Source organism: Prinia subflava, chromosome 9, assembly GCF_021018805.1.
Source record: "Prinia subflava isolate CZ2003 ecotype Zambia chromosome 9, Cam_Psub_1.2, whole genome shotgun sequence".
Lineage (NCBI taxonomy): Eukaryota > Metazoa > Chordata > Aves > Passeriformes > Cisticolidae > Prinia > Prinia subflava.
The window spans coordinates 8,809,443-8,830,105 of record NC_086255.1 but is presented as its reverse complement, the minus strand read 5'-3'; the positions used below and the strand labels follow the sequence as shown (position 1 = coordinate 8,830,105).

The 20,663-nt window shown below is 38.5% G+C and overlaps 1 protein-coding gene across 2 annotated transcripts in view; it reads left to right on the top strand.

Annotated features, from left to right (window-relative positions):
* Positions 1–20,663, top strand: part of VTI1A (vesicle transport through interaction with t-SNAREs 1A) — a 260,355-nt gene that overhangs the window by 134,288 nt on the left and 105,404 nt on the right. The gene's annotated exons all lie outside the window — the stretch shown is intronic.

Below are 20,663 nucleotides of genomic sequence, written 5' to 3'. Positions count from 1 at the left end.
TTCAGATGACCCTCCATCCTTCTTCCTCTTTTGTCAACTTACTTAGAAATATTAATTTTTGTGCATCAAGACAATGCAATCCTATAGGCAGGGCTTCCAGTTAGTCTTATGTGCCAGTCAGCACCTGAGTTTTAGCTTTTTATTCCTCTAGGCATGCAGCTCACTGTGCAGCGTTATTTTCCCACTGCAGTTATCCATTAGCTTAAGACTTCCATAACCCAGGAGGACACTTAAATCTCTCTTCAATCATCATGCCTCTGAACACTTTCCCCTAATGTCCTGGCTTTCTTTTGGAATCTTTTGTCTTACAATTTTTATCCTGCGTTTACCTGCGTTGAATTGCATTTGCCATTGTACAAGAATTTTCCTGAGTTGCTGTAACCCTGTTCATTCCTGATGGTTAAGGTAGTGCTCTGTGGAGGGAGAAAGGTGAGTGCTGTTCTCAGCCATCTGTGGGGCACCTCATCTTTCCAAGGGTCCCCATGTGTGTCTCAATTCCATCCATGTGGGGATCCCCCAAAGCTTTGCTGCCCTTCATTTGTGTGTGCTGCCACCACAGCCTGCCTCACTCCTTGTGAGGAGAGGCAGCAGGAGCCAGCCTGGACACAGACAGGTCCAGCAGGAAAGGGAGGCATGAGGGCAGTGCCAGCAGGGCACTGGGAGCAGCCGCACCACAGGGCTCTGCCCTGGCTCCCCAGCACAGATGTTGACCTGAAAACACGTTCAGAAATTGTCATTAAAGTCATGTGGATTTGCTTATGCATAATCTTTTTTTAAAACTACAAAACAGTTTGTGCTGTCTGCAGGACTCATAGGAGCCAGCTATTTCAGAGTTATTTACTTTTGTGATGTTTATCTTTCGCCCACTGGTGGGTGTGAACATCACTGGTTTTAGTGTGCAAAGCAATGACCTAGGACTATTTTTACATCAGACTTTTTTTACCATTTTAGTTTACACAGGCTTGTCTTTTAAGGATCTCTCAGACCTAAAAAAACAATGTAACATAATCTGATGCTTTACAGTTAAGAAGAGGAAATTAAAACACCCCGTGTTTTTAATTTCAGAATTAAGTACTGTGGAAGTAACCAATAAATGTAGCTATTTAAGGCGTAAAGTATGAACGATTTCAAGTCTTTCATGCCAATCACATTTCTCTCCCATTTTTTGAGTAATGAGGTAATGTAAAAATAGAATAAACCTGGCATTTTATATCAGGGATGAATTAAATGAAAACCTAACAATTCAGAGTAGCTTACTCGTCTCTATGTAAGTGTGGATACTACTTGACATACTGTTTATATGTATTATCCTTTTCTTATGATTTATTTTTAATTGTTTGGCTTAAAATATTTTCTTCTTTCTCTCCCCTCCTCTCCCCTCATCCAGGTAAGAGTTCCTATTGATTCTAATACACTGATAAAGATGTTTCACCTCATTAATACCTAAAATTCTTGCACAGCCATGCCTTTCCCTTCTTAGACGAATGGGATTCTGTTTGTGTTTATTTTTTTCATTAAAAATAAAATTGATACTCGTTAAAAACTTATTTACTTCCTGACCCCTTATTTGAAGGGCATGTGACTGTGAGATCTTTAAATATACAAGTGTACTAAGAAACTTAAATGCTGTGCATAAAGATAAAGACATCCTCAACTAATGTAACTTGGCCTCTGACCTGCAGAGCAGAAAGTCAGAATCAAGTTCTTTGTCTGGTGAGGCACTGGCAGCCAGCCTTGAGATTGGGAAGATGTGCTTGCTGAGAGAAAGTTCCTTGTGTGTTGTGCTGTTTACCTAAGGGTTATATCCAAGACACTCTCTGAACAGCTTGGCTGATTATTGAAAAACGCCTCATAGTATCTCCCAGCCTAAGTTGATCGATATTAGTGCACAGCTTTACGTGGGAAGGAGGGAGCTATTTAAACATTGAGAGCCTCCAGGATAACTGCGAATGAAAAAATAATGCAGAACAAATATGTTGAAGGGTTCAAGAGAGAAGACTCTCTTGTCTCTGTGCAGGGAAAAAAAACAGTTGTTAAATTGCAGGAGAAAAACCATTTGAATTCACTATTAATAAAGTGAAGGTGGATTTTTCCCTAGGCCAAAAAGAGTGTGGGGGGGAAATCAAACTCAACAAAATGTGGTGCTCTTTAATGTAGAGAGAAGTTAAGAATCATCTAAACACATCCTCCCGTAGAATGTTTGCCTTCATTGCAAGTCTCTGAGCTGTTCTTGATCTGTGGTCTGTACTAAGCTCCTACCCCTGCAGCTCTGGGCCCCAGCTTGGGCTTGCTCCCTCTGCCAAGGAGGCAAAATTCAAAGGTACTGACTTCTCTATCAGGAACACTAGAAAAAGAAAACCCCACTTCTTTCAACATCTTAGAAGAACACATAAGAATGTGGAGTGGAATATTCCTAGCACCTGAGAATGATGCCTTTTTTCCCCTCTTGAATGTGGAAAAATTACATGCTAAATGTTCCAATGTTCTATGCTAAGAAACTGGAAGTCAGGAGATGCACCTTTGTCTCACTAATTTATTCTGACTTTTAGAAGAACCATAACATTCCCACGTCTCCATTCCCAATCTGTAAATGAGAAGTCTTTGACTTTGTTAGATCATAATGAAATCATGAGGCTCCAGTGTTCCATTCACCTGATGGCTGACAAGATAGAAGAGGACACATGAGGAGCTGGCAGGAGGACAGTCATGGAAATGGGATTGTGTCATGGAAAATGGGAAATAGGTTGATTTCTTTCACAGAGTAAGAAAGAAGATGAAAACTTAATTTGTAATGGAGGGACATGGGAAACCAACTGGCTTGCTGAGAGATCTTTGGATACTTGAAGTGAAAATTGTGATGTGCCTGTAAAGCCTTGTGGGGAAAAATCCCTCCTGGTATGTGTGGTTAAAACTATGTGGGCAGAAGAGGCTTCAAGTGCAGAGCCAAACAGGATGGAAACAAGATAGATGCCTTTAGTAGGTCAGTTGGTGTTAGCTTCCAAAATTTAAAGAAGCTTGGCATCCATTTTATCAGTTGTTTGGCACAACTGATGTGTGTTAAGGAGCAGACTGAACTTCCATCTGCGCTGAGGGTGAGATGGAAAAGTCATTAATGTGTAACTCACTGCTGCTTTAACTGTTTTCTGCTCTATTTCAGCTGTTTTTGTGGCTGGTGGGAGATTACTGGGGAAGAAGTGATGACTCTTCATATGGATGCTTTTAAATATAATTCCAATATAACATTGCTCACTGAGCCATGCAGAAATTTCACTTTTGTAGGAAAGGTGGAGCTCTAAGAACAGTCATGGAACGTGTCTGACTGTTGTATCGGAGTGAAGGAGTTCTTCAGGGCCTGGGAAGGGGTGGATCCAGTTCTGACTGGGCTAACCAACAACACTGACTGCTGCCCCTGACTTAGGACACATATTTTAGGAAGTCTCACACGTGTGGTACAGAACTGTAATTTTGCTTTGTGGCTCATGCTGAGATACAGTCCTTGCGTGTTGTTTTGTCTGGGCACCTAATAAAGCTCAGGCCACACCTGTTTATGGATGCAGCAAAATGGCAGGGAGCTTATTTTTATACCACTGATTCTGATGAATGCCACTTATAATCAACACCTCCATGAGGAACTGGCTTGTGTGCAGAAATGCTCTTTAATTGAAGGGTGCACTTCAGCAGCACAATGCGGTCCCAGCGTGTTTATCTCATGAAAGGCAGAACCATTACAGTTATAGAATATCAAATGCTTTGGCTGGATCATATTTATTGTATGACTTTTATGATCATATGTATACAGATGACTTTCAAGATTGTTTGTGAAAAGTGAAATGTGGTCACTTTAGAATGACAGAGTTAATTCTGTGTGGGGACCATATGACAATTTTGGGAAGCATTCCTGTCCTACAGAACACACAGGTCACCACGCTTTTCTGGTGAGACAGAGAAATGACTTGTAAGAAGCTGTTAGGTTAATTACTGTTTAGAAAAGGGTATTAAATTCTAAGAAGTGTGCAGCACTCTGTTGACAGAATGATGGTTGTTGACAGATTAAAACAACAAAAATATTTTGGAAAGGATCCTTTTTCCCTTTTTTTAAATAACCCAGCAAATTGGACATGTGAATTTTGACAATGGCTTTTGAGCTGATGAAATTGAAATGTGCATGAAATCAAGGCGCATTTTAATGCATCAGTTTAAACTAAAAATTAACAATTTTAGGAATCAGTGATAGATATCTATGGGATGGTCACTTCTTTTTTTTCCCAGGCTGTGACATGGAGCTCAGGGTGTGCTTGCAGTCTCTTTTGCCCAGAGCACCTTATTTTCAAACTGAGCTGTGCTCAGTTAGATCAGCATCACATTTTACATGCTCAGTGCTCACAAAAGCATCTTCAGACCTCTCTTTCCTCAATTACTGTTGTCAGCATTTTTGTCTAAACATTTTGGTTTGTTTTCTGGCCGAGCAGGGTTTCCCCCCAGCCCAGAGGTACGTGGAGAGCTTGCAGAACACGCCGTGTGTGCACCCAGCACATCATGGCCAACATTGAGCTTATGGTCATCAATCATTCGATTGTTCTTTAAACACTGTTTTAACAGGCATCCGTTGTATAAATGGATCAGGTTATTGACCTTTGCCAGCAATTGCTTGCTACATGTCATCATGGCTTAATGACATTATCAAGGAACATTGTAGATAGTAGTATTGTAGATACTTTAAAGGGCTCATGCATTGTCTCTCACTAGGACACATGGCTGGCGAAAGTATCTTGAATTAGCAAGTTATTTGATGTCATTATTAAAATATGCAGAGCATTTCCAGCTACTTTTGGAATAGGAGGGTGAAATACTTTTCTTTTCTACAAAAGCAAAGCCCAGGGAGAAGAGTTATTTGTCATATTGGAATACTTGTTTTGAAATCCTGCTTCTTTTTTCTTTTACAATTTAATCTTCTACCTAGAATAGAGTGGTGCAGACCTTTGAATATCCTTTGAAAATTGGTTGACTGGTCTGCAGAGCTCCAGCTGCAACTCCTCCATTTCTAAGAATACTATAGATCTAATTGGCACTATTAAATCATTACAGCACATAATAGATGGAACTTCTGACTAAATCAACTGTGGTTTTAATGATGATAAGAGTTTTTAAATTAGAATGGATACAACATTCTTTATTTATTTCTATGGTGTGGGAAGGTTGTTAACTGTAATGGCTGATCAATTTAAAAGAGGGAAAGTAGCCAGTATTCTATAAATTCTCTCTTCTGGTTAAAATTTAAGGTGGTACTGAGTTTTCAATTCACAAATTGTGAAACTAAACTATTCAATTGACTCTTTGTAAGTTTTTCCAGTATGTGGATCTACAGTGGCTTCTGTGATTTTCTGTCCAACAGAAAGAATACACATATCAAACGAATTGGACACTCTTGTAATTCTATGTTTTCCTTAGCTGTTGCATTAAAATCCAGATTCTGCATGAGTCAGAGGATACTTAAAAGCTTAAAAATTGGTATTATCCAGTAAATCTCATGCAATTGCTAGAAAATAATTAAGTAGCATTACTTTGATTTTATAGTGGAGAGAGACTATGTTGGATGTTGGATGGTAGTAGCCTAGATATGGCCAAAATTCAGATGTTACCCTCCTGTTCTGTAGCCGTTCCTCTTTTAATCCAGAAAGTCCATTTTTGTACAATGTAAGGATCTTGCTGGTGTCATAATTAGTCAACATAGTCTTGGTCTTTGCTTTCCCCCCACTAATTGTCTGAGACCCTGTTCTTCAATATCCCAGATTCACTCCCTAAATTGTGTTTTCATCTTCCAGTTAGTTCTTTAACTTTTGTCTTGCTTTCCTTTCCATTGCAAAATATCTTCTCATGTCTTTTAATTTTAATGGTGCTTATTACCAAGTTATCCTGATGCCTATTAACAGCCTTCCGGTGAAAAGATGGAATATAAAGCATAATTATGGCCTTGTAGAAAAGTGGGAGTAAGGTCAGAACAGAGAACTCTAACCCTTCCTTCTGAGTTCTGGCTACATCCTTCTTTTGTCAGCTTCTGAGCTGAAAAAAAATGGTAATAAGACTGGTTTTAGTCTTGGACATATTGTAAAGATTTCTGGATTAATAGCTACCCCACATTTTCATAGATTTTAAGATTTAGGAGGAGAACTGTGTTGACTGACATGGACTCTGCTAAGCCAGCAAAGCAAAGCCAGGTTATTACACACTTTACCAGTATTTACCAGAACAATAAGTATTTGTCAAGGTGTTCTGCACTGAGGCCCTAGAAATGCAATAGTTAATTTTGAAATAGAGAAAGTATTCCTACCACAGACTATAAACCAGGTAACTTCAAGGAGGTGGGGGACACAACAAGCAGGTATAAAACTGGTGGAGGGAAGGAGAATCAGGGCATAAAAGCACTATTTGAGAGTTTCTTCTAAGTAAATCTCCTCACAGCAGTCCCCAGTTCTTTTTTGCCAGGGTTACATTTGATTGCTGGCTTTGACAGCTCACTGCTGGCAGTAGGTTTCAAAAATGTCTAATCCAGCTGGATTGTTCTGTCTTCATGTTTCCTTCCTACATTAAGACTGTATACTATTACTAAAAAAAAAAAGAAACAAGAAGGCAGAAAAAAACCCCAAACCTGGTTGCTTCCATTATGGGATTTAAGATAAAACAGAAAATATAAACTTAATAATTAAAGCCATGAAGGCTGTGGTGGTGTTTTGTTTTGTTTGGGGGGCTGGAGGAGAGAAAGCAAAAGCTCACAACGCATCCTTAACATCTTCGAGATAGATTCAGAGCTGTGATTTCAGCCCTGAGACCTAACAAACATCGCATACAGAGTGCAGTAAATGCAGTATTCATAAATGTATATGCTCTTTGTGACTTCATGTCAGCAGGGTTCTGTAGACCCTCATTTGTATCAAATAAACTTCAAATGGTAAAGAATACGTGCCAGCCAGGGACGAGCATCACTTTGAATTGTTCCTTGTGTATCGTCGCTGAAATGGGAAACATGGCTGGCTTCCTGTTTGTCAGGAGTGAAAAACAGGCACATCTTCTGTAATTATTAGTAATAGTGTCAATTTAATAAGTTATTCACTCATGGCAACAAGATTTACATTCTATTTGCTGATGGGGGATAGTGTTTGCTTTGGGAAGGTAAAACCTGACAGGAATGCAGTGCACGTTGTAAATCCCAGTGTCCCACCTGCTCTGAAACACTGAAGACAAGTGGCGCTAACTCGTTTCTTGCTGCACCTTCCTCCTCCCCTGTGGATCATACTCTCATGGGCTCACTAGATTTTCTGCTATTGCTTATCCATCTGGGACTAGACATTTAGAAATTCAGCTAACACAGAGGTTCATGGTCGTGCCTGAGATTTCCGTGGACTGTGAAGAAATTATTATCTCTGGTATATCGATGGACTGGAAGCCAGACCAGAGATTGCAAGAGTGGGATGAGGTGATGACTTGTTTATGCTCAGCTCCTTTCAGTCATGGCAGCATGGGAGAAAGTGCAGAAATGCTTGAGTAAAAATTTAACAGGTGAATGATATCCGAGCTGAGAGAGGAATTAATATGCTGATAGACAATGGGAGAAGTCAGACCATGAAGGGCTTGGCTACAGAAGGAATGTAGCTATTGTTTCATGTGCTGAACTGGAGAGAGACAGTGACACGAAAGAAAAAGACCAGTGTGATACTAAAAAATAGTGTTTGTAGCAATATTCTAGGTTACTGTAGGTGGTGCATAGATTTTTTTTTTTTGTCAAGGCTAAAACAAAAGTATGTGATAATAGAAATAAAGGGTGAGAGCCTAGAAGAGGGTTTTAGGAAGGGAATGGCTGGGACCAGTCTGTTTCCTGTTGATGTCATGCAGAAAGAACCAGAGCACTTGCCCAAAATGCAATGACGGAAAAAAAGAACTGAGTAAAAAAAGATGTTGAGGCTGGGTAAAAAGGAAGACAATCGTGTTGCATGTCATGAGAATAGATGGTGTGGAGACATGTTGGGGAACAAGGAAATTGCTGCGTTGTGTTGAATTTGAGTTGAAGGCTAAGCAGTGAGAGAGATGGGAGAGGGAATGGCAGTGTAGCAGGGAGGGAAATCTGTCCCTTATTAAATTGTAACTGAGTTGGTGCATGAGATTTTCCAGCCATAAATCAACTGCAGATATGTGGGGAGGAAAGGAACCAAAGCCAGAGCCTTACACAGCCCTCACAGAGAGGGCAGAAGCCTGGGTGCAGAGAGAGGAGGAGATTGCAAGAGGGAAAGCCTGAGGGAAAGCCTGACCAGTTGTGTCAAAGCCATGTGTGAGCTTCCCTCATCCGCCAGCTCTCCATCTGGGAAGTTTCCCTATCCCTCAATCCATCCTTGTGTTAAGCTGGAGGAGCTGGCTCCCACCAGGTCAGTAGAAGCAAACCTACACTGCTCTGGGCTGGGATTGTTTTCAAAACACTCTTTTTCTTCTAGATTGTCTCTGTGTTAAGGGGTTTCTGAGGGAAACCCCCAAGGCTGTTGTGATAGTTTGAAGTTGAACAAGAGACACCAAAAAATTCTGATTGTTTGCTGCAAGATGTCGTAGTAACAGAAGCTAAGCAGCATGTGGGCATTTCCTTGTTTCAGTGGAATTGTAGTAGAAACATTATTTACCCCTGTTTTAGAGATAGAATAAATAGCATAAAATAAATAAGGTGACTTGCCAAAAAATCAAATAAGAGATCTGTGATCAGCTCATAGTCACTTGCTTGTAAGTACTCTGCTTTATGTCTTTGTAATTCAAAAGCAAATAAAGCAATGAAAAGAAATAAAAGAAATTAAATAAAATAAACTCCAGCACGTCTTCAGCAATTCCTCTGCTGAAACTTGTGATATGGTGTGAAAGAGGTTGGAGCTTTCTTCCTTGATAATACATTAAATAATTATAAAATTTTTATTTCCTCTTAAGTAGGAATAATATTTGATTGTCATTTAAACCATTTCTTTAGAATCCCATAGTTTTACTCACAATACTCCAAGAACATTTAATAAGTCTTAAAATATTCATAACACACGGAGATCATTACTCTTGAGACCTTTATACAAAGCAGTGAAGTGTGTTAGACATATGGCAGAAACCTCTTAATTTCTTATTTCTTGCTATGATTATATGGAAGAAAGGAAAATTCTCTGTTCTTTTCCCCATTGCAATCTGCATGCCATTGTTTTATCTGTTGTGGGCCAAAGTCATCTCACACACATGTTCACTGAAGAACATGGAGTTAATCAGGCTTGAATTTAGCTCAGTAAATGTATGCACAATAACAATAAATTGGTTCAGTTTTCTGTACAGTATTTCAGATAACAAAAAAAGAGGAAATAATTTATTTCTATATCCAAGATGACTTTAGCAGCCCAAACTGTGTTACATGACAGATGCTGGTGCCTACCTTTTATACTATTGGTAATTATCTAAAGTCGTTAATTGCTGTGGAATTGAGTATTAAGAAAAAAAATCAAACAACAATTGGTATGTCCTGCATTGGAAATGTGTCCTAAATATCAGAAGCTGTGTCACACTACTTAACTCTATGAAGAGAGGATGAAAAATTTTGTTTTAATTAAATTTCAATGTGATTGTCTAAAGTCAAGTGGAACCTCCATGGATTAAATCTAAAATAAAACTGTGGTTACAGTATATGGTCATAATCCCCAGATCTGTTGTCTTGAAATGACAGTATAATGAGTAGAAGTTAAAATGTCCTCTGCTTTCAAATCCTCATGGTTGTCATTTGATTAAATAATAGTGCATTCTGTTTGATGTCTTGGCTTTATTATTCAGAAGCACTTCAGTATATGTGTCCTACCTTTGTATTACGTGCTCCTGGCAACCAGGTATCCATATAGGTTCTTATTTACACACCTGCATGTTTAGCTTGCCTGTGTGCTGCTCGAATATGAAATTTTAATTATTCCCCTTAATTATGGTGCTTTCACCAAAAAGAGGGAAATCATTGGTCAGGTACAAAAAGAAACTGCTTAGTATTTGAAGGAATTTGATAATTTTGTTGTAGTTCGTAGCTTGGCAGGTGGTAATAATGCTATGCCAGCACTGTCAAAATATGAAAATTAAAGTGACGATGGGTTTTAATGAAATCCATTTGACAAATATAATTAAGGTGTTTTAATATGAAGCCCTGTAATAAAGACTACCGGTGGACTCCCTGAGGTCCTGACTAATTGTGTAGATTGCTTTTAAGCTTTGAATAGTTTTATTGGATAATGAACTGTTAAGAAGTGTTAGATCTTTCTTAAGCAGAATTTGGTTTGAAAAAGAAGAGGAGAGACAGGCCTGAGGTGTGGCATTTTAAACATAATTAGAAGAGAGATTTAAGTTAACATCTTTGATCTTGCTGTCAGTTTTTGATTAGAGCTGTAAATGCTTTAATCAAGTGCAGTGTAGTCATTACATTTCTAACTGTTTTTAAACTGCGAAATTACTGAGACACTGACATCGGTTCAACACTTCTTGAGAATTTCCAGCAAAGTTATGTTTGTAAACTGGGTGTTTGCATTAAATTGTCATACTGCAATAATTTAACAATTCAGTAGACCATGGGATAATTATATTTTGGGGCTCAAATAATCTAAAACCCCCTTATTAGATTAAATATAATGTTCTGTACTTGAGGAGAGTGAGCCACTTCAGATTTCACTTTAAAAACAATTGCTAATCTTGTTTTTGTTCAATTAAAATGGTATTCAAACTAGTAGTTGTAATGAATATATAAGAAGCTACGTGCAGTATTTAAATGCGTTCCATAGGAAAATGATTCTTTTAATGTTACAAACTGTTTGACCAACGTGGATTCCTTCACACCCATTATAGGATGAGGGAGGCAGGCACAAGTATTTACCAGGGCTACAGTAGTGCCTGAGACAGTGCTACACTTCTGTTCTCTCAAATTCCTATCTTGCAACATTAAAGACTACTTGAAGAAATTTTAGAAAGATAATTTTTTTTTTTTTAACTGGCATCCAGAACAGCAGAAAAATGTGAAAATGACCATAGGCTCAGGTCTGTAATGTCAGTGAGGATGTTGGGCTGGATGGTACCTGCCCATAGGTGGCATGACTTCCATTTCACATACAGAACCCAGCACTCCGGGGTGCTTTCTCAAATCTGACCTTGCCTCCCTGTGTTCTTGATCTTTGAGCATGACAGAAAATCCAGATATTTGTCTCTTTGCTGTGTGGGCTAACGGCTGCTAGACAAAATGTTTGTCCTCTAGAAGAAATAAGTTACAGCAAAGAAAAACATACTAAATTCACTCTGTCTGCAGAATACAGACTATCCACACAAATAAGCTCTTAACAGTGGCCTGCCAACAAATCCCACAAAGTTGTTAATGACATCCCACACCTGTGCCTTTGGCAGCATGTCCTGCATGCTGACAAGTCTGGCAGACCAGGAGAGAGGGGAGATGTCACCCAAGCCTGGGACATCCCCCCGAGACTGTTCAGCTGCCAGCACTTCTCCATGGCCCTCCAGTGCCCGTGTCTGTGCCAGCTGCAGTTCAAGTAGCACCCAAGAGCAGGCAGCAGCCTCTGGTAACCCTGACCCAAACCCTTGGGGACCCAAAATGGTCTTTGGGTCCATTTCCAGTAGCTGGGATGGCACTTGGAGCACTCCAGGCTGCTGCTTTGGGAACATCCAAGCAGAAGCTGCTGCCCCATGCAGTAAACTGCTCTATTCTGAAGAAGTTTGTTTCTAGAGATCTCCAGGTCTGCCCTAAATCAAATCATATAGTGGTAATCTAGTGTACAGTATCAAAACTGTTGATAAATGTTGCTAGGTTGCTCCATCAAAAAGAATCATACTTGTCTTCTTAGGCACTTACTGAAAAATCAGGTTTTTCAACAATTCTTCCTAGCAGGGATGCCTTAGGACCAAATTGTGGGTATTTGCAGTAAAGGTCCCGTGTAAATCAACCTCTGAAACACCATCTGAAGAGCTTAACTTGATCCTTAAAATATGAGTCTGCTCTGAGGAGTGCTGTAAAAATTCTATTATGGGATAGTCTATTTTTTCCATCTCAGCAATTTCCAGAAGAAATGTCTTTGTTTTATAAGTATAAGAGCAGAGAATTTTTATTTATATAGATGTGTGTATACATGCATACATATACACATAGCCCTGCAAATTCAACCAGGATTTTAAAATAAGTCTGGACTCTTTCCCTTTTGTATACCTCCTGATAACACTGATTTGCAAGGCCATCGAGTATTTTTCATTGTTCCCTCTGAACCTTTGCTGTGGGTTTAGTGAGGCAGTGGTTTTCTCAGCATTACTCTGTGTGTAATCAAAGGCAGCATTGCAGATGGAAATAACTAGCACTTAGCTCATGTGTGTGAAAAAGCAGCAGAATCCATAGCTGCATTGGTCCTGTAGGATTAAAAAAAAAAAAAAAGGAAAACAAAAAAAATAAAGGAACATGGCTTGAGATAGGAAGCTGCAAGTGGAGGAAGACTGTAGGAAGTGTGCTGGGTAAGAAGCACCCAGATGTCTATCTTGATGTTTTATCCTTTAGGTGCAGGTTTTTAAATTGCTGTATATTTCAAATGAACACAGATTCTAATTGATGGATATAAACATCACAATGTAGAAAACCAAGATTCAAAATGTAATAAAATGCACAATCTACTGAAGTTCATCACCAAACAAAAATACAGCCAAGTGAGCATTTGCTAGAGACCCCTCCAGAGAATAAAATTCTGGGGTAGAGCTGGAACTTGAACTGCAGCCAGCCCAATAAGAGCCAGATTGTCCCTTCCCTCTGTCCCTTGTCCCTCCACCTCCAAGTAGCTGCTTCAGCTCTCCAGAGTCCTGGTAGAAGAAACATCCTTCTCTGCAAGCAAAACCACCATCAAGATAAAACTGTTGTGCATTGCACGTGACATGGTTTTCTGGTTGTAAATTACCCAAGAAATACACTAACACTGTCTTGAAAGGGGTATTTCCTCTCCAAATTGCACCTCCTTAGAGCTATATTCCATTTTCAAGGGAAACTAAAGCTTCATTAATAATTTGGTACTAATTTTTCCTCCTTTTAAAAGAATTTTTTAGTATTTGTAGAAACCTTGAACAATAACTTTCATCAGCATTGTCTTTATTGTTATTTTTTTAACTTTGGTACTTTCATCCTCCACCTTTGCAATGCATTTCTTTTTATGGCATTTAGATTTTGAAAGGTTCAGTTTGTGAAAAAAATGGGAAACCTTGAAAGGATGAGGTAATGAATGCTTCTTCAGCCTATGCAAGATACATTGTTGTGTTAGAATTTTGCCCCATTTGTAATTTATGCCTGTTAAAGCTTTGTTTTATCATCTATTACCGACTTCCAGGCTTCTGTTTGCGCTTACTGGCTGTAACAAGAATTTCATTTTATACGGAGAAAAAATGGTTTCGGTTTCAGTTACTTTTTTTACTGTACCCGAAAAAGAGAATGGGATTTGCAAATGATAAATGGGGAAGTTGACTAGCTAACTAATAAAGATTTGTCTTAATCAAGTATGATTTGTCAGAACAGGAGCGCGCTGGGGTCAGGGCACACGCAATGAATAATACAGCATTCACTGGAGAGAAGGACCAGGCAAAAGGCCTCATAAATATGCTGCCATTACCCACTGCTAATTCGTATTCAAAGAGTGAGTTGCACTGAAGCCAGCTCCGAGGTTGCTGAGCTGTTCACCTGCTTCGTGGGCTTCACCACGTTTAAGAAAGTTTATATATACACATATATATATATTTATATCCACACGCTGTTTACAGAACACTTTATTTATGCACAGACTGCTGCACTTTTTGGTCAATGTGTTAAGGCATTATTTATTAATCAGCTTCTAAGTTTGTTATATTTTTCTAATGCCTGGGTGCTATTTTATTTCTGGTTTTCGTTGTTTAAATATGAATGTGAATACAGCAGGAGATAGTTCCATTCACATTTGAAATAAACTTCTGAACAGTGCAATGAAGGTTAAAACACTCTTTAGCTCCATGGGAGTATTAGAGATAAAACAGGCATAGACTTCTTGTTTATATTGCCAGCTTTCCTGACTTTCTAATTGGCCTTGTAGATTCAAGATAAATCTGGTACATCAGGATGTTGGGAGAAACCTGAACAAACCCAAATGTGATTTTATTTGGCTCTGGCTTTACTTTCTGATGTTGACTTTGCTTTTTTCTTCAAGGAGCACTTTCTCAGATTGAAACAGTTGAAGGATGTACTCTCCTCATAGGTCCTCTGATGTCCAGAGGAAATACTGCAAAACACCCTTGTTACTATTGATAAGTTTAAGCTACATGAATGGGTCATGGAAAATCCAGTTGAAACAAAAAATAATAAATTGTTCCAGTGCTTACAGATACAACTAGCAATCTTTGTTCTTCATCACTGTGCTACCTAAATGTTATATATGGTGGTTTTACGTAGTTAAAGAAGAGTGAAAAAAATTCTCACTCCACTCAATTTTAAAACATATTTCAGAATTTACCTGTCTCATCTATTTTGTGCTTAGCCCTATGTCTTAAAGTGCACTCACTGCTTTAAGAGTGGATCAGCTCTAGAGATAGGGCCAACTTTGCAAGCCTCAAGCTTTTCAGTGCAGGAGTTTAAGTCCCCAACTCTCTGCCTGCACACTTTAAGTCTTTAAAATAACCTGTAATGCGGAGTCCAGAGTAATTATTTGTACTGCTCTGAGTTTATAGCAAACGGCGGAGCACTTTTGATTAAATAATGATTATGAACCCAGCCTTGGATGAACCAAAGATCACCATTGTGTCATCTTTGTACTGTTTGGAGTCACAAGTTTAATTAAGTGACAGTTTATGGCTCAAGTTTTAGGGGATGTATTTCTGCAACTTAATTTACATGCAATCAGGATTTTTAATACTCTCCCCTGCTAAATTGCTCTCAGACAAGTTCAAGACTGGCAGTACTGCAATGAAGCATCCTCCATTCCTGCACCAAGCTCAGAGCGAGCGGGGGCTTCTTCCATCCTGAGAGCACTTAAAAAATAGCAAAGGAAGACACTGAGGGTTGCCTCCCAACTTCATGTACATTATTAGTGAATGAAATGGGGGTAGCAAGTTGTTTACTTATTGATGCACTAAGGAAAGATTTCTTTTTTCCTTAGAACTCATTTGAAGGAAGAGCGTAGGGGAGGAAGATGCAATGGGAGGAATTTGGAGCAGACGAGCACTGCTGGGCTGGGGCATGGCAAGAACAATGGCCAGCCTGCAATGTAGACAAGTGCTCAGCAGAATCAAAGTCTGCCACCTCCTGTGAGTGTTGCTGTGAGGATGTTAGTAAGGGAGCTCAGCTAGATTGGTGATGGGAGTAGACAGAAAAAAAAATACATCAGTTAGTGAGAAATGAGTTGTTTTTTACCAGGAGATTGATGTAAGTTAGGATTTCAGAAAAGGTATGAAACTTTAGAAATAAAGAAAGCAACTGGAGGTGAAGTTACTAGCCTGTCATCTTTCTTCTTTCTTTATCCTATTTTCTTCTCATTCATCTGCCTTTTTTTTTTTATGGGGAAGGACAAACCAGGCCTGGACCATGGGAGGTGTTGGGTATGAAGTGCTCCCAGTTTGTTCTTAAAGGCATGTGGCACCTTCCTCAAATGTCTTTTCTTCTTTATTTTGAACAAAGCACAAAGACTGAATTCTGATTAGGTGTTCTAGATGTTTTTCTTTCTGGCTTCTCTGACCTCAGTCTCAACCAACCCCTTTTGCTCTTGGCCAATAAAAATAATTTCATGAACATCCCTTATAACTTATAGGAAGACCTTTTCATTTGAAAAATGTTTGTATTTTTTACTTTGGTGGACATCTTGGACTTTGGAAGTTTGGGAGGTATTTTTAGATGTTACTTGGTTCCACAGTAAGACGGGGCAACTTCTTTTATCCTCTCTTGCACTGAACTTCTGATAGCTCTGGAAGTGTTGGATGGCCTCTATGAATGCTGTGGATTGTCAGTGGTCTTTCCACCTGTATGGCATTTGCTTCTTCTGAAGAAGCCAACTAATCCCTATAAAAAGTAGCTAATTTTTATTTTATTGTGTTAATTGACCACTTAGCAACATGCAGATTAACATCTTCATGGCAGATTCTTGAGGCATTTGAGAACTAACTCATGTTTCACTGTTCTATTAACGCTCTACAAATTGTCTCTCCATTGGCTTATGACTGTTACATTATCCTTCATTTATCTGTATTATCCTGTATTGTTTTTTAATAACCTTAATTATCTAAATCCTTCTGTTTCTAATTATATCATCTGTTCAATGTAAATATGTCAGCTGTGAACTGGGGAATTTATTGGACTTTTACCTGTGTCCCTATGCTTCAAGACATGTCATCACTTTCTTTATTAACTTTCTGCTGTCAGCAGTGTAAGGTGTTTGACTCAGCCCTGAATTCTTCAACTCCTGCAGCCTATATTTTCCAAGTTTGTAAATCTGCTTGCTGTCACCTCTGAACAGTGAGCTTTTAACACTTTCTAGTATTTTTTCCCAGACACTGCTGTTGATGATTTATCCTAGTCTTCTAAGATCAAAACTTTTAACCTGTCCAAAATGGAATGGCTTTAACGGAAAAAAAAAAAAAAGTCCCAGCCTGTGTCAGCACAGTTTCCAAAAATCTTTTATAAGCTTTAGCTGCATCTTCAGAGCATGCAATGTCTCTGTGCAAAGACAACACACAGTTGCATTCCCCAATGGCACTGCTCACTGGGCAGGGCTGGGGGTCTCATCCTGGAACTGTTCCCCACTCTGGTCAACACACTGTGGTTTTTATAGTGTGTTTTGTAGTTTCTGTAGAAAACCATCTTGGTTTTTAACACGATCTTATGCTTTTCCCAATGTAAATTAATTTGTCTTTTCCAGCCTCTAATTACATAGCTTAGATGCATGCATTGTATATATGATGAGATTGAGCAAATCATATTTCCAGGCATCCTCTCTGTGATTTGGTTGGTTTTAAGCTTTTTTTGTATTTTAAATCATATCAAGATATCTGCTGCATCTTATGACACTTTCATACACACACGGTACACTTTGAGAGAAAAAGTGCTCTGTAAACTGTGTTGGATTATTTTGTTTTTCATATGAAAAGAAAAATGGGGAGTCTGTCTTCAAAATTCATGAAAATGCGTGTTTGTTTATCCTAAAGCCTGGAGAGGCTCATTCCATGTCATTCCTGTCTCTTGAGTAAAAATATTAGTCATTCTTAGGGCAAAAAGGTATTATTGACTTGAGTGATTAGAAAAAGCTCTTTCAGAATCAGTTTAGCTGATAAAGTACATAAATTCTTAGGTGGCTGGAGGCAAAAAAAGTAAAAGAAAACCAGTCAAGCACAACTTATGCTGCGTCCTTGGTGTGTTTGTATGTATTAGAAATCAAACTCTGTGGACCACGCATTAAATAATTACAATTTGTATGTATAAATAAATACTGCATACAGGTTACAAGCAAATTCCAAAGAAGGGGCTTATTCAGGAGTGTAAAGCATTGCTAGAAGTGATCATTGTCTTTTGGGTTTATCTCAACATAAATGTTGAAAACCATGTGCCAATTTGTGCACACATGGAGGGAGAAGTTAGGTTTGCGTTTGTTACATTTGGGGGGGAGGTGTTTTGTTTTTCTTCAAGTGGGGAAAGTTGTATTCATTCTGCTAATTAATTTCAGTGTTTTAGGATAAAAAATGTTATGTTTTTCTCACATAAGATAGTCTCATAGAACCAGGCACCATTTGTGTTGGACTCACAACATGGCATTTTTCAAGTGCTTGGCACTAAAGAGGATCATTTCCCATACTTTGTTCAAACACCTTTAGGGCGGAATACATTTAGAGCTGTGGATTTTAGCATTCTCCATTTAAGGATGATGCTTGTTAATATTATGTATTTTTTTCAGAAATATTTTTTTCTGACCATCACAGCATTGTTTAAGACTGAGATAATTGCTCTATCGAATATTCCTGCCCTCTGACAGTACACAGATAATAATGATGTAAATACATTCACCCTTCTGCCTCTCACAGTTTAGCTGTAATTTTAGAACATGATTTTATGTATCTCTTTGGGAATTTCAGTTAGAAGAGGCAGCACCACTCAGTCTTTGGCAGGACTTGGGACTGCACCATACTAAACCTTGTCGGTTCAAAACAACTGAAAGGTTGGCATAATCCCTGAATAATTGACATTGTTAAGATTCTGTGGAAATGACACCATAACAGGCAACACCCTTTAGTTTGTGTACTGGTCTTAATTCATGCATCTGCACTACAGCATATCTTACAAAGCTGACCTTTTCATGTAACTGTGGTAGCTTCATCAATGACTTGCATTATATGCTGGCTGGGAAGATCTGTACAGCACCATTGCACTAAAAGCATGAATCTGCCACACAGATGAATGTTTTAACTGGAAGGAAAACATCAGAGTTGTGGGGAAACCTGAAAAATGTTAGCAAGCAGATAACAATGATATCAAGCTTGTAATTAGCTGTACTGTGGGCTAATGCAACATTTTTCCTAGTCCCAGGTGCTTTCAGTTGGAAACCAGGTGAAGAGATGTCTTTGTATCCCTGAGAAGTCTCTATTTTCTCTATGTAATAATATTTTGGTTTGACTGTCTTGACCTTCCAGCTAAAAATCAAGTTTCACTGTCATCAGTGAATTTTCTGAGCAGAGGATACGAAGAGGATAAAGGTGTAAATTTATGTTTGCAAACTTATTGTGAGATTATGTTACCTCCTTCATGTCTCTTTGTTCAACTTATGTTGTTATTTTAGCCCAAAAAAGGCCAAAGATCATCAACGAAAGTGCATGTAGAGTAAAGCTGCTCCTGTAAAATTGATGATCCGTCCAATTATTTATCTATAGAGGCTGCTGGGAAGAAACGCAACTATCTCAGTTCTCAGACCCCTCTGCTAGGTTGAACTTCATGGCTGAAGGTTTAATCCCTAAGTGTCATATCAACAATTCATTCTGTGATATTCTGGCTGACATGCTCTCCTTCCTTATTTATTGATGTCTTCAGTCATCGACAATGAGAGGAAAATACACTATTCGTCAAAGTGACGGTGTTTTACCCTCACTTACAGTTGATGCTGCTGTCACATTGATGGTTGGAAAATAAACTCAATCATTATAAAAAGCTAAAACTGTGAACTTGCCAGTGACAGGAGGAAGATGAAAAAAAAATATACAAACCCACAGTAACTTGCTTAAAAATTGGTGTAATAAAAATAAAACTATTTCCTACAAAGATATTTTTGAGCTTTGTTCATGAGATACCAAACCATTTTAGCCATGGATTTTATACTTATTCCTTTGAAGGAGGACCTGCACCTCAGAGTCCTTTATGTTTGCAAACATACATGTAATTTTTAGCTCTAAATACACTTTTTATCATTTCACCTCATGCTACTAGGTTAGTAATTTGTTGATTATTCCCCCTTTCTTTTAAGAGATTTTGCTTTGTTTTTTTCTCCCCTGGATTATATTGAACACATATATCTGTTTGTGTATTACAGTATTTTGAGTGCTTTAATGAGGAAAAGCTCAGTATAGTTCCATCCTGTAAGTCCTTTGACATGCAAGGGTAGGCAAGGCTCTCGTGAATCGTTTTCTGAAGCTGCCATTTGTGTAACTGCACTGCACTGTGCAGCCTTTTTAACTCCAAGCCCATGTATCTTACCACATTTCACCTTTGGGAGGCATTGTATATACAGTTAAAAGTAAAGAGCAGCGAGCCAAGAGGGACAAGATAGCATAATGAGGATGTCAATTTGTGGTCAGAGGAAATATTTATCTTACTTGTACTATACTTGGCAACTGATAGAGAAATATATATGTAATGAATTTCCTCAGACTTTATCTGGCAGACTGTGTACCTTGTGTTAAATGGATTTAAAAATAACATTGCCTGTCTCAAACTTTTAAAGTTTGAAGCGATCCTGCTTTGGATTGTTCCTTGCAAATGGACTATATCTATTAAAAAAATAATCATAATCGTGTTTACTAACATATTGGTGAATTTTTAATGATCCATTTCTCAAGTCTCCCTGAATAATGACATTTTATGATCCTACTCACTCACTAGAACAAAAGCAAGGCTTTTTTATTTGTTGTTTAAGGGAAAAAAGCACCATGTTTTTGTAGTTTGACTCTTTTGGTTCATATCTCTGGTAAGCCTGCTAAGTACCCTAAATGAGTGCACAGAAATGCTGGTTGTCTCACACGTGCTGTGTGTCCTGAGGCAAAGCTACAGCTGCTTCAGCTCCTTCTGCCTGCTTCCCCATCTGTAAAATGGGGATGATTCAACTTCTTTTTCTCCTTCAGGGAAATACAGGGAGGGTTTCTTAATATTTCTATAGAGCTTTGAAGATTAAAATCTCTTCTCTATACTTGCTGCTAATATTTCAGTGTTAGAGAAGCATTTGATTGAAGCTGTTTGAAGAGTAAAGTTTTGGCATCTTGTGTTGTCTTTGTACCATATCTTGAGGCCTCTCCACTATAATTTTGCAACCTTTGGTTCAGCGTAAGCTGCGGAAGGAAACAACCCCTGTGTAAACAAACGGTGATGACTATAAATTAATGTCTCTGTCTGC